The sequence below is a fragment of the Coturnix japonica genome, chromosome 6, assembly GCF_054131305.1.
Source record: "Coturnix japonica strain WE chromosome 6, WE-NBRP24, whole genome shotgun sequence".
Lineage (NCBI taxonomy): Eukaryota > Metazoa > Chordata > Aves > Galliformes > Phasianidae > Coturnix > Coturnix japonica.
The window spans coordinates 34,772,511-34,785,722 of record NC_140668.1 but is presented as its reverse complement, the minus strand read 5'-3'; the positions used below and the strand labels follow the sequence as shown (position 1 = coordinate 34,785,722).

Here is a 13,212-nt window from a genome sequence, read left to right as displayed (position 1 = left end):
TGCATTAAATACAAATCTCTCTGCAATATTAACTCAGAATCCAGTCTTCACTCAAATATGACTTCTTGAAGATTTAATTTAAGTGGTGGCAAACTTCTGACAATTGTAGTCAAACTGTACACCTTTCAGAACTGCAGATACTTTCTTTGCTATATTCCCCTAAATCAGAGTTCATACAAAAATATAATGAAGAAGTAGGTGCTGCTTATCTCAGCACTTTTTTGCATCATAATATACATATTGTAAATACAAACCCTAAAGATTTTGCACTTTAAATAGTGTACTGCCATGCAGCCTAAGTGGTTTTTATCCCTTAGAAACCATTTCCTTTAGCTTTAAGCCATGGGAATTTGTCTTTTCTCACTTGCCAAAGCCATAGTACAGAACAGCCATCAGAAAGTAATTAACACTGTCTGTCTTTTCTGATTAAATTAAACAGATGTAAGGTATATGTCTAGGGTAGAGGTTATACTTGCTAAATGAACCTCATTTAAAACGATAGAGTTTGTATCTTTCATCACATTCATTTATTAACGAAGAATTCTTTCTAGTTCAAATTTATCTTAATGCTAGAACAAACACCATTACCCTCTTGGCATGATGGTTATCTCCTAGCTGTTAAGAATTTTTAAGTATCAAAAAAGAAGAATGATCATAACACTGAAATTTTAGAAGAACATTTCCAATCAAAGGACAGTGACAAGTCCGTGCTCTCATTTTCAGAAAGCAGAGTTCTGTTTGCCTTCAAGAGGGCACACTGGCACATGAAAGAAATGCATGCTTTTATCTGTTGAATCACAGAATCATAGATTCATTAAGGTTGGCCAAGACCTCTATGATCATTTAATCCGACTGTAGATTCTCTAGTATCACTAGCATCTCTGAGTGTAAGGTGAAGAACCTATGCAATGGCACTCTAGAGAAGTTATCACAGCATAAAGTAAAATCATGTCCTGCTTGATAGAGGTTTTTTGCCAGATACTGCCAAATAAAGTCCAGGAGTGCTACAACAGAGATCTGGAATCCATAGGCTATTGTGTGCATGTATCTGAACTGAATTGCAAAATCTCAGTAAGGAATGATTTTTGAAAGCATGGTAATAGTACAGGCAACAATCTATGCCTCATTTTAAACTGTCTCTACAGGGCCAAAGATGGAATGCTTAAATGTGGGCTGAGTGTCTGTTGTCTCTCCAGGTAACCAGCATGCATGTCAGGCTAGCCTGATTGCCTGTCTATGTGTCAGTCCCTGATATCATCTTGCACTTCAAGCACCGGAGCAATCAATACAGGTTGCTCAGTTCCACTCAAACAATTAAATGCACTTCTTGTCACGTACTATGTTACAGACAGTATAATCATGGAGACTGGAGTTCTATATCATTTGAGCGGCTGGAAAACTTAATGGCAATGAAGTCTACAGTGTTTTAGGTGTAATTTCACATTTCAGCATAGACATCCGTTAAATTATTGTTATATGGGAGTTGCTGTGAACAATAGTTCATTTTGACTTTTGAGTACGCTAAGCCAGCTTCTGTGTGTTTTAAATGGTGTAAAGAACATCCAAAAAATGTTTTGCTTCAAGGGCTTGTTTTGTTAAATTTTGCTAAGTGACATGAGTTGGCACTTAATTGCAAGGGGATTGCTGAAGAAGCATTAATAAGGAAGGAAATTATGTAAACAAACCACTTTCGCTTTTTTGTTTTTTTGGACACTGATAATGACCTTGCTGTTAGAATTTTGCTGTATGTTCAGTGCAGGAGTATGGATCTATGTTGCATAACAGTAGAAAGTAGAAGAATAAGATTTTCTGTATCACCAGCAGCATTCTTCACCAGCAACAGCTATTTCCCATTGTCAACATAACAGATTCTCAGGTGTGCTGGCTGTGCGGAAGAAAACTTATGGCCAAGGGCCTGGCTGCGCTCCAGCAGTTCCTGTCTCCAGCAGCTTTCTAACCACATTTCCTTGCCAACATCTCTCTTATACCATTACATGAAGAAAGAGGGAAGGGAACGCTGTGCTGCAGGCCATTAGAAGCAGGTGTGGCCCTGGAGTCTAACAGACAAATTAAGAGCATCCTACAGTTTCTTCTAAATAATTCTGGGAACCCCTTGGGGACCTCACCTGTTCTAAGGGAAAACAATGGTGGCTTACATTAGTTTTGCCCCTTTATTTTCTGCTTAGATGTGTCAAATTGAGCTTTTGTGCGTGTGACTGTGTATGTGGCTCTATTCTTAGGCTTTTATGAGACTTTATGGTGTATTTTGGACACATCCCACTAATCTGTTTATCTCTGTGTGATTAAAAACAAAAAAAAAAACAGTATGAAAAAAGATAGATGAGCTGTTTATCTAAATTGTTCCCCTGTGAAACTTGGGAAAAAAATAAGTTTAATAAAATAATATAGAGATAATTTGGAAATTAAATGCCTTTATATTTCAATAATCTTACATATTTAAGTCATACTTAGTTAAATCTGTAGGAATTGGAGTCACAAGGAGGTAGTGAGGTAGTCACAAGAAGTTACTGTTATATATTATGTTGACTTCCCTATAGAATTCAATAGACTCCAAATCTTTTGTTAAGCATTTATTTTTTTGTAGGCCATGTTAGCATATCTGCTGTGGTAAACGGCAGTTCTTGTTCTTAGTCTTGGGAGATGTATATTTGGAACTGAAGGAATAGAATTTCTTCATCTGTACTTTGGTGAGACATAAAGTATAATCCATATCCCATTATTCAATTAACCTGGCTTACTTTAAAACAGTGAAGTCTTTTGTCCTCAATTGGTTGGTTTGTTGAAAAAGTAATTCCTTGACGTAAGATTGATATTTATCTGAAAGCTGCCAAGTGACTGTCCTAATATTCAGGACAACAGACAGTAGATGAAGAGAATTCAGGTAAGCATAAGTGGAATTTATATTATTTTTGGATAATGCTGTTATAATGGTCCTTAAGACTAAGAATTGTACCTCCTGCAGATTCCTAGCAATGACTTCTGATACAGAAGGGAGAGACAACTCATTTAAATGCTCTCAGCCTCCTTGCCACAGCATTAAAAACAATTATCTCAGTTGCCATTATACTTACTTTGATACATTACAATTTCATGCTTGTATTTTATCTTCAACATAGCTCAACACTTTTGATGACTGTATGTCTCTCGGCCATCTAAACTCAAATATTTTTGGCCTTGCTTTCTGAACTTTTTCTTGATTTGCCCTCATATAACAAGTATTCTGATCTCAATATGAACTGCTGATAGTTTTCTGCAACTGCATTGAAATCCCTGTCCTTGCTGAAAGTGGATACAACCTGGCTGTAAGACAGCGACTTCTAAGATTTTACTTTCATTTTACCAATTAATCATTTTCAAATTCAGTCAAAGAACTCCTAACACTTGAGAAAATTACTAGCAAATAATAAATACAAACCTTCCCTTCCATCTGAATTTTCAGAAATCATCTAATTTGGAACTCAGGAAACCTCATAGGGCTCATTTCCCTTTAAGCAGCTGCATGTGAAAACCTAAAAAACATGTCTTGATTCTTCTAAGAGCAAGATTAATTTGCATAGGCAAAAGGACCCAAATGGAAATGTGATGACTATTTGCGGCAGAAATTATTTTAGCAGTAGGAGAAAGGTAAAGGGATCAATTATAAACAACAGAATGAATAGTGTAGAGGGTGAAGAGCAAAAGGGATGTGTGAAAGTGCCCTTTGGGAATGTCAGAACACAAGCTATTTTACAAAGTCCAAAAATATACTCCACAAATAGGAGTGCTAAACACAGATCCTTTTAAGTCCAAATGAACATTTTAATCAATAAGCACCAAGAAACATTAAAAAAGACATTAATAGAATGCAGGTACATTGTAGGAGCAGACAAATAGCACCATGATGGTGTCTTAGAGTCCCAGGGACATGGAGAGCTTTGAGAGGGTGGCTTTGAGACTGGACTTCATTGTGCAATGCATTAAGAATATTTTCAAGTGGTAATTTCAAGGCTCTAGACTAAGACTTGTTGCAATGGAAAGAGGTTGTTAAAAATTGATTTTAAGAAATCAGTTTAAAGCTTAAAACATCAGTTATTAAACAGTTAATAAACAGTTACTGTGCATACGCGTCATTTCCAGGTAGATTTAAAGTTTATGGACCAAATTCATATTCTGTTCTTCTACCACAAGTAATTGTGGTGAATCTCTGAATCTTGTAATAAAATTAATATATTGGTTTAATGCCCATTCAGATGACTTGCAATCATGCAAGTGGCACTAAATTAAACCCTAAGTCTGGAGGTAAAACTATTACTGAAGTACTACCCCCAGGACTCGGCAGCTTCTGGATTATTTCATGTAATTTAGAAGGAGGCAAATGCAGTTCACCACTGACAATATAAGATGGCTCTTGGGAACATGCACTAAATGGGAACATATCCAGATGTTGGACTCCCAGATGTGTAAGTCATTGTGGAATAATCATCCAATCAATCAGGTTGTGTAAAAGCAGGAATGAAAAGGCAAACAATATAAAAATGTGAATTGGAACTTGAAATTCAGTGGACTGTAAGGCACAAAGATGGTCCTGTCACTGTGCAGGATACTGGCTATATCATGCCTGGAAAGGTCTGTGTAAGAAAGTCAGTGTTACTAGGCAAGGAAAAGAAGACAGAATTTAGCTTCTCACTAGTGTATTGATGTATAATAACAGCAAACAGAAATTAGATGTGCAATGCGTGAATAATGGTCTGTTCAACTTGCTGAAAATCAGATCTGTTTGTTTACAAACTGTGTCTCAGATTAATGACATTCAGAAATCATCATTTCCACTGAGTATTTTTATAATTGATTTTTTTCTAATTTGTGCTTTCTTAAGCACAATTAACTGGCTGCATTCACATTTGGTATGATATAAATACAAATCCTTGTACTTGAAAGGATTTATAAACAAAAATGAATGAGCAAAAACCACTATTGTGCTTTCCTTGACCCAATATTTACACTGAAAGTTTTTAATTTTGACATGACTAGACAGATACCAAATACCAAATGCTTTTAACTAACATCCATACACAGTTAGCAGCCTTTGTAGTTAATCAGGGCAGAAAATTGGAGACAAGGGCCTAACACAGGCTGCTCTCAGCCTTAGTGTCCATTCTGCGAAAGTATAAACTTTTTCCCTATATTTCAAAATGGCTTCTGCACATTTGAAAGATGACAATAACTATTGTAGTCTTTCATTCAAAGATCTGTCTTTCTTTGAAACCCTGTCACTATTTATGTTCAGAGGCAGGAAATGTTAATGAGGTTTGATTTCCTCCGTCTCCAAGAGACCACTTGAATATAATTCTACTCAGAGTTTAAACTTACATTTTGTGTTTATTTTGTAAAACATAAACTTACGTGTAAATCATGAGAAAACAGTAGCTGAGAGATGATAACTTAATAACCTATCTGTCCTACTAATCTGACAGAGCTACTCAAGCAGAATTCTTAGCCCAGTCATATCATTGCAGTCTATTTCTCGGTGTATGTTGTTTCAGGTCTTTAACACGCTGTTTCAAGTCTATGGATAAAAATACTCTGTTCAGGAAACACTGGAGTCTTGATATGATTGTTATTCAATTTATATATTTTGTTCTTCTGGTACAAATGGTAAAACAAAAGCTACAAGTAATTTTCTTCTTCCACACAGACTGACTTAAAAGAGACTGGCATTCTTTTAGCAAAACCTAAGATGTCTAATATTTAAGAATGCAATTGGAATTTTTGTTTGTGTTGAATTTTTATTGTTACAGGTGAATACTTTACTGTGAAGTTTTAGTGTGAGAGATTCTTAGTAAGTTTTGGGGGGTTCAAGAATTTTAGTGTTTGCATCAATATCTCTTTTCATTTTTCAGAATGACTCATCATTCGCCATCGTGATTTAGTATTTAACATTCTGACTCCCAATGTTTCCTAGTCCAATCAAAAAGGTCAGAGAATAATACATGCTAAAAAGTCCAGCGTAATTAGGTTATTTGAAATTACTGGCACTTGAGCTGAAACTAAATGTACTCGGATTGCTGTTCATCTAGTAGTCATTACACGTTCCTGAATTTCATCTTTTAAGATGTGGATTTAGTGTGTTTTTAGTTTAATAGCTGAAGGATTTTCTATGTGGCTGGTCCTATTGCACAGATTTGGCTTTAAGCTGGGATCAGAAGAAAAAACATAATCGTGTATAAGAATTAATTACAGCTTTAGTGGATAAGCTAACTTTAAAAGATACTGGCAAATCTGCACTCATCAAACAGTGAATTTTTTTGAGTTTCTTTGTTGATTGTCTTTGTTGTGGGAAAGTATGAAAGACATTTCAGGAATGACAACCTGATTGCAAAGATAAGTACCAGAAAAGATTTGATCATGTCATTGATATTGATGGGAAAATATAACTCAGGGTTTCATGGGGATTGACTTGATGGGCAAGCTAAAGTGCATGTGTAAGGATTAGGCTTGTCAGTGGGAAACAGTCTGGTCATTACAGTTAGCTCATTTATGATACAAAGAGGCAAGTGTATGTAAGTAAATCTTTGGTCCTTTCTGAATAAGACTGAATGATTTCAGTCAAACTGCCATCTTAGCTCAGAACTATCAGAAACAAGAAGTGATTACTAAGAGCAGAATGATACAAATCCATCTGCTTCTTAGATGCTGAGAAAGCTTTAGGATAGTCTGCCCCAGGTCATAATATTATCATAGAAAAGATAATACAATATGTTTCCCTTTTTTTCAAACGAACCAAACCACTCTTTATGCTTCTGCACAACACGAAAGAAAAAAAATGAGGGAAAAAATGTGAACCTTCAGCCATCTCTTGATGTACAGATTTGAGTCATGTTACCAAGCTAGAACTCCATTTTGTTTACATCGTAGTCTCAACACAATTCTTTTTGCTTAATCAGTTGCAGAATCTTGTTTTTGTTTCACAAACTTTGTTACTACCGATTTTATTGCAGTTCAGAAATATGTAATTATTTATGCTATTACAGTGGCCCCGGTAGGAAGGCTATTCTGCTCCACTTTGTGTGTGTCATAAAAGCTGTAGTCCCTAGTGACTGTTATATTTGTTATCAGTAATTATTCAGTAATGACAGAACAATAGTAGTAGTTTAATTCTCAAAATATAGAAGTGTTTTTAATCTATTCCAATATAATACAACTCTGGGATATAAACAGTTCCATGCAGTGTCTTCAAAACTGACAGAAATTTCCACAGCCAGTGGGCATGGGGAAGTTTTGAAAAGAAAGCTTAAGAGAGACCTACACAGGCTTGAGCAGAGGGCCCAGGAGAACCTCATGAGATTCAATATATCTAAGAACAAGGTTGTGCACCTGAGTCAAGGCAATCTCCACCACCAAGCTGGGGTAGAGGGCACAGCCCTCTGAAAAGGACTTGGGAGTACTGGTGGATGGTAAGCTGAACATAAGGCAACAATGTGCCCTTGCAGCTCAGAAAGCCAACCGCATCCTGAGCTGCATCAAAAGAAGCATGGTCAGCAGGGCAAGGGTGGCGATCTTTCCCCTCTACTCTGTGCTGTTGAGGCCTCACCTGGAGTACTGTGGCCAGGTGTGCAGTCCTCAGTGCAGAGACATGGATCTGTTGAAGCACATCCAGAGGAAGTCCACAAAAGTCATCCAAGGGATCAAATACCTCTCAGTGAGGACAGGCTGAGAGAGCTGGGGTTGTTCATTCTGGAGAAGGCTTTGAGGTGACCTGATAGTGGCCTACAGGAAAGAGGGGAACAGATTATTGATCAAAGTTTGTGATGATAGGACAAGGGGAAATGGTTTCAAACTTAAAGAGAGATTTAGGTTGGACATAAGAAAAAGCCTTTTGCAGTAAGAGTCATGAGGCATTGGCACAGGTTGCCCACAGATGTGGTAGATGCCCCATCCCTGGAAACTTCCAAGGCCAGGATCTAGCCTGATCTAGCTGTGGATGTCCCTGTTCATTGCAGGGAGTTGTACTGGATGACCTTCAAAAGTCACTTCCAATTGTGAGTATTCTATGGTTCTATGAAAAGGAAACAGTTTTCTTCTTGGGCCTAGTTATGTTGTTCCTTTCTCACCCATAATTCTAATTTCAACTCTTATTTGTTAAATGTATTTGAATTAGTTCCACAGTAGGTACAAGACAGTCAACACAATACTGTTGGTTGCTGCTGCACAAGTAACTCATTTCTAAAGTACATGCAAAACCAAAACCCTTGCTAAGCAAGCTGCTTTGTGTAGCTGCACCCAATTTAATCACAGGAAGGTTCCTGTTCACAAGTTAGTGCAAGGGGTCATAAACTAGTCCAAAGGGTCTTACCAACTCTGAGCTCCTGCAAGTGCATTTTTACTCATGATTACAAAGAATAACATTTAAAGATCAAAGTAAAAGGGTAATAGGGTAATTTTCAACCTTGTAGTACCCTATAGTGAAGTCAATTACATGAATAATTCAATATATCACAGGCATGCATTGTAAAAACTAGTCAGAGGAAGTAACTTTGTGATAACAACCCTACATCGACTTGTCTCTTTACCCAAAGTGTACTGGGATTGAGAGCTTTTGCTTTGTTATTTTAAATCAGTGTTCTTTTTGAAGTTTTCAAATAGTTTTATCCTAGAGATTAGAGGAACAATGGTACCTGTGTTACACTATATTACAGCAACACTTTGAAGGGGTAAGCAAATAGCTGAGGACTTGTATTCTAAGAAGCTATCAGAAGTAGACTGAATTTGGTAGTCAACAGCCACCCCATCTTCTCAAATGTTTCCTTTGCTTCTTAGCATTTGAAAATCAAGATCAGTGGCTTCTGATCACATTCCTGGGGATACTCAATCTAGAAGAGGCAAAAGGGAGTCTGAGTTAACCCCATAGTTGTTAAAATGGATAAGTATCTTTACTTAAAAGAACTACCAATCTATGTAGGATAAATAAGGCATTTATATTAAATTTCCTTCAACTCCTGCTTTGCACTCTACCTTCATTTTAATCCTTATTTACTAATGCCGGTACTAAGAATGTTGCACCAAGGTGAAATTCTGCTATGACATGAGAAAAAAAATACAAAAATGTGAAGTTGATCCTTTCTCTGCCTTATCCTGTCTTTTGAGATCTTGGCATGATATTGACATGCAGAGTGAATACGTAGTCAGATGTACCTTATCTCCAACAACAGGCAAATGAGCATGCTCTATAGTTAAAAAAAGTCTGGCCCAGGAAATTCCTTAATAATAATAAAAAATTCTCACAAGCAAGGAAGCAATTTTTTCTCCATAAGCATAAATTAATTTAAAACATGTTTATAGGGTGTATCCCACATGCTCTAACGGGTATGTCAGACACATGACATTATTTAGTATTACACAGCTGAAGGCATCATCTTTAAATTAAAGTGTTGGATAGCCCATATTTGTTCTTGAAATGTAGCAGATGCCATTTGATTACATAAATCTTGAGAAGAGATTGTTAAGCTCCAAGAATAGGCACAGTACTGAACACAGAGTATTAGACTGTGCTTTGCAAGAAAAGCTGTTCATTACTAGGAAGAAAAAACAGCCCAAATGGTACCAATTGTAATGCCAGTTGTAGGTGACTCAATCAAGCAGTACCACTGAGTTGTCTATGTACTGTTTAAAGAAAGCTGGGGCAGGTGATGCTTGGTTGAAGGGATAGTTTCTCTCCCTGGCCAAACACAAGGGGCAGGAGTAAAGGCTTTTCTTTTCATCCTCACTACCAGCTGGTCATTTTTAAAGCTAACCACGGTCTTTGAAGCTTATCTTCTTTTCAGTTTCCTGAAAGCAAGAAAACTCTACTTGCTCATAATCAGGAGCGAAATCATCCAGTTTTAGTAGAGGAAGAATATACAGCTCAATCCTTTTAGGAGGAACAGAACATCAACTCAATACAGTGTGCTAGTTCTCATGCTGCAGTGGACTGAGAGGAAATCAAAGTTCCGGGCAGTAGCTGTTTTTCTGAAGCTAAAGAAATGTCCATATTTTAGCACAGGAATTAAATGTTGCTCTTGAAAAATACTGAATTTTCTGCAATTCTGGAAGCATCAGGACTATACCAGATTGTTAAAGAAGCAATGCATAGCCTTATCTGAGAGAAAGCGTATTACTTTTCACAGTGCCAAAGAGGTATCCAAAAGATATTTAAGACAAGCTTTCATGAAGCCACCCTGTTGACTTCAGCTGAGTTGTCTGAATGATTCTGGAATAAAAATTCATTACTGCTTCTTTTTGAAACTGTCCTAGAGTTGTCCCCAAAACAATAGAAGTTTGATCATTAATCAACTTTAATTAGTAAGTCTGATTTCCTCTCTTTCTCTCTCTCTTTTTTCCCTTTCTTTTTTCTCTGTTCATCATTGCACACATTGCCTCAGGCTTTTTTATGTTCACTAATCTTTTCAGTGCCCATAAAGCAAAAGTCAAACATAAATAATCTTTTGGGGAGTACCTGTTCATGTAATTTTTTAAGGTGAATTACACAGTTCTTCTGAAATTATGAAGAATCTTTGTTCTGTACTCACAGCCATCATACATGGCACAGGAACTCTGCTCCCAGTCAGTCTGCCAGGCAGAGATTCAAAGCTGACACTACAAAGGGGAAAAATTGAGCAAAGATATATACTTTAAGATGGAAAACTGAGGAAAAGCAAGGATAATGAAGCAGAAAATGAAGAAAGAGAAAGAGGGAAAAAAACAAAATGAAAATAAGCAGTCATGTAGTATTTAATTTCTATGTTGTATTTTTTGGTTGATAAAAGCTTGTAAATATTCTTCAGAGAGCACGAGCACAGAACTGTACTGTACATGTCATACAACAAACTTTTGAAAGTCCAGTTCAAATTCTTGCTAAAATAAGTTTAGCAGTCTACAAGCAAGCATGCTTTTAGCATTGCAACACCCAAAACCATTTTATAGGTCTTGTGGCTTGGATCTCATTCTTGATGGGGGTTACTCTTTATTTCTTATCCAGAGTGTTTACATCTTTGTGGTGTCAGCAACACAGACCCATCTTCATAAGACCAGCAAGAAAAAAAGAGCAATAAATCTCTGAAATGTGTTTTCAGTATGTCTGTAAATCTGAAATATTTAAATATAAAACAGCCCTTTCCTTTGAAAACTGTGGATTGGAGCTCGGAGAAGGATTGATTACCATAATTTTTTATTCAAGATGATCTGAATAAAGATGGGGCTGATATTTTTCCTGTCTATAATTTAACCTTGAAATTGAGGAACATTGTGAAAGTTGTGACTTGGGGAATTATTGTTGGTCACCATGGGACTGAAGCCAAAACTTTCTTGCTCAGTTCACCAATAAAATGATATAACCTCTGTTTTACTGCAAAATGCAGTAAAAAGGTGAGATGTTTAGATACAATAAATAGGGAGATCTAACTTATGTGTCTGTGTTCATAATTTTAGATATAATATTATTCTGACAGGTCAGTACATATTCCTGTAAGAAATTCATAAGTGGTTTGAGACATTTCATGCAACTGGGCATCTGTGCTGCATTTTTTTTTAAATGAACTGAGATTTGGATTTCATATTTTGATAAATTATAATATTGCTGTAACAGCATGACCCCCAGAGAATCAAAAATTCCTTGTCTCAAGCACCTTTAGACTGTTCAGCACTTTGTGGAGCCAAAAATAGTTTCTGCCCAACAGAGTTCTTACTGAAAAAGTGGAGACTGAGATGGAGCGATAAATAGATAACTGAGGTTTGAAAGGCAGGAGAAAGAAAGGCCCCTACAAAGCTAACTACTAAGGTAGGTGAATTTGAATAAAACAACAGCTTCAGTGTGCAACAATGTGGAGTAAGAAGAAAAGAGAGATAAATAACTAACTTGTAATCCTGTTGTTATCAACATAAGTGCTGCACCTAATTAATCTGGAAGTGGAGAATGAAAGAAACAGTGTTTTTAACAGAAAAAGAATCCCTCAGAAGATTCAAAGTCAAAATGTGTGCTTTGAGAGTGATAGCAGCCCCTCACCTACAGTTGCCCTTTCTCATCTCTGCATGTACCTGAATACCATAAATTCTCTTCTGATGAGAGTATATTTTGAGAGACTGAGCACAAGATAAAGCCCTGCTTTCTAATACAACTCTACTATGAAATATAAGCCTTTGATGAATGGAAAATATGTTATCATCTTTTCTCTGAATCCTATGCCATAGAGCATGCATGTATCTACCTTCCAAGAGATACTACACTTTCCAGTGCAAGATTGAACTAAAAAAAGTTTGTTTTCAGTTATTTGCTCTGATCACCAGCATTTTTAACCTCATCTCCTTCACACACTAATTGTTCTGACAAAATTCAGGTTAGCCATCTGCCCTTGTTCCTGATCTTGTGGTAGAAATTCTGGCAACAAATGAGGACACAGTTTTTTTCTACTTACCTTGAGGCAACCATGTTGTATTTATGAGTTAGGTCTGCATATAAGTAGGCTGCCTGTATAGATAATGGGGAGACATCGTTAGAGTTCAAGTCCACCTAAAGTCTGGATGTGGTCCACCATGGCATTCCAGTTCTCAAGAAATTTAATAGCAACAGATTCAAAATATCAATGCAGGATTCATAAGCTGCACATAAACAGATTCCACAAATAGTCACACAAGTCCAATCCACACACCCAAATAGATGTTTCCCAGCTGCTGGAGTGAGTGAGGTCCCCTGCTGCTATCATCTCTGTCTGTCTTAGCAGCTGGGATGGAGCTTCCTGCTGCTTCAAGGGCAGTTGGTCTTTTTCTCCACTTTTAGAATGGAAAGAATGAAAGATGCCTAAAGTATTCTCACTAACTGAGAAGAGTCCTTAGCCAACAGTACTTCAAGAAGAGAGTAGATCTTACTCTTTGGGGTAAGAGCCATCACTGACCTTGTTATTTTCTGCTACCTTACTTTGATTTAATGGGGACAAGAAAAGAAAATTGGAAGGGAAAAAAGGGTAAATATTGAATATAATACTGAAGGTCATGTAGAGGAGCTGTCACTTTTAAGCATTCTAAAAAACTGAGTGAATTAAATAAACTGTTTTTCTGACTGTCATGAGTCAAGTCCTGTGAAAACATATTGACAGCATGCCAGCATAAAGGTTTAAGTAAATTACTCTGTGTTATTATGAAAGCACTTCGACTGAACTGAAGTTGCTAGAAATCTCCTTAGTA

General features: G+C 36.8%; 1 long non-coding RNA gene across 1 annotated transcript in view; it reads right to left on the bottom strand.

Annotated features, from left to right (window-relative positions):
* LOC107319360 (uncharacterized) overlaps positions 1 to 13,192 on the bottom strand; it is a 37,854-nt gene extending 24,662 nt beyond the window's left edge. Inside the window, exons 1-2 of the long non-coding RNA XR_014947807.1 lie at positions 12,447 to 13,192; positions 7,592 to 7,767 (exon numbers count right to left, since the gene is read on the bottom strand). This is a non-coding gene — a long non-coding RNA (uncharacterized LOC107319360). The remainder of the gene's footprint in view (positions 1 to 7,591; positions 7,768 to 12,446) is intronic.
* Between the last annotated feature and the right edge of the window lie 20 nt (positions 13,193 to 13,212).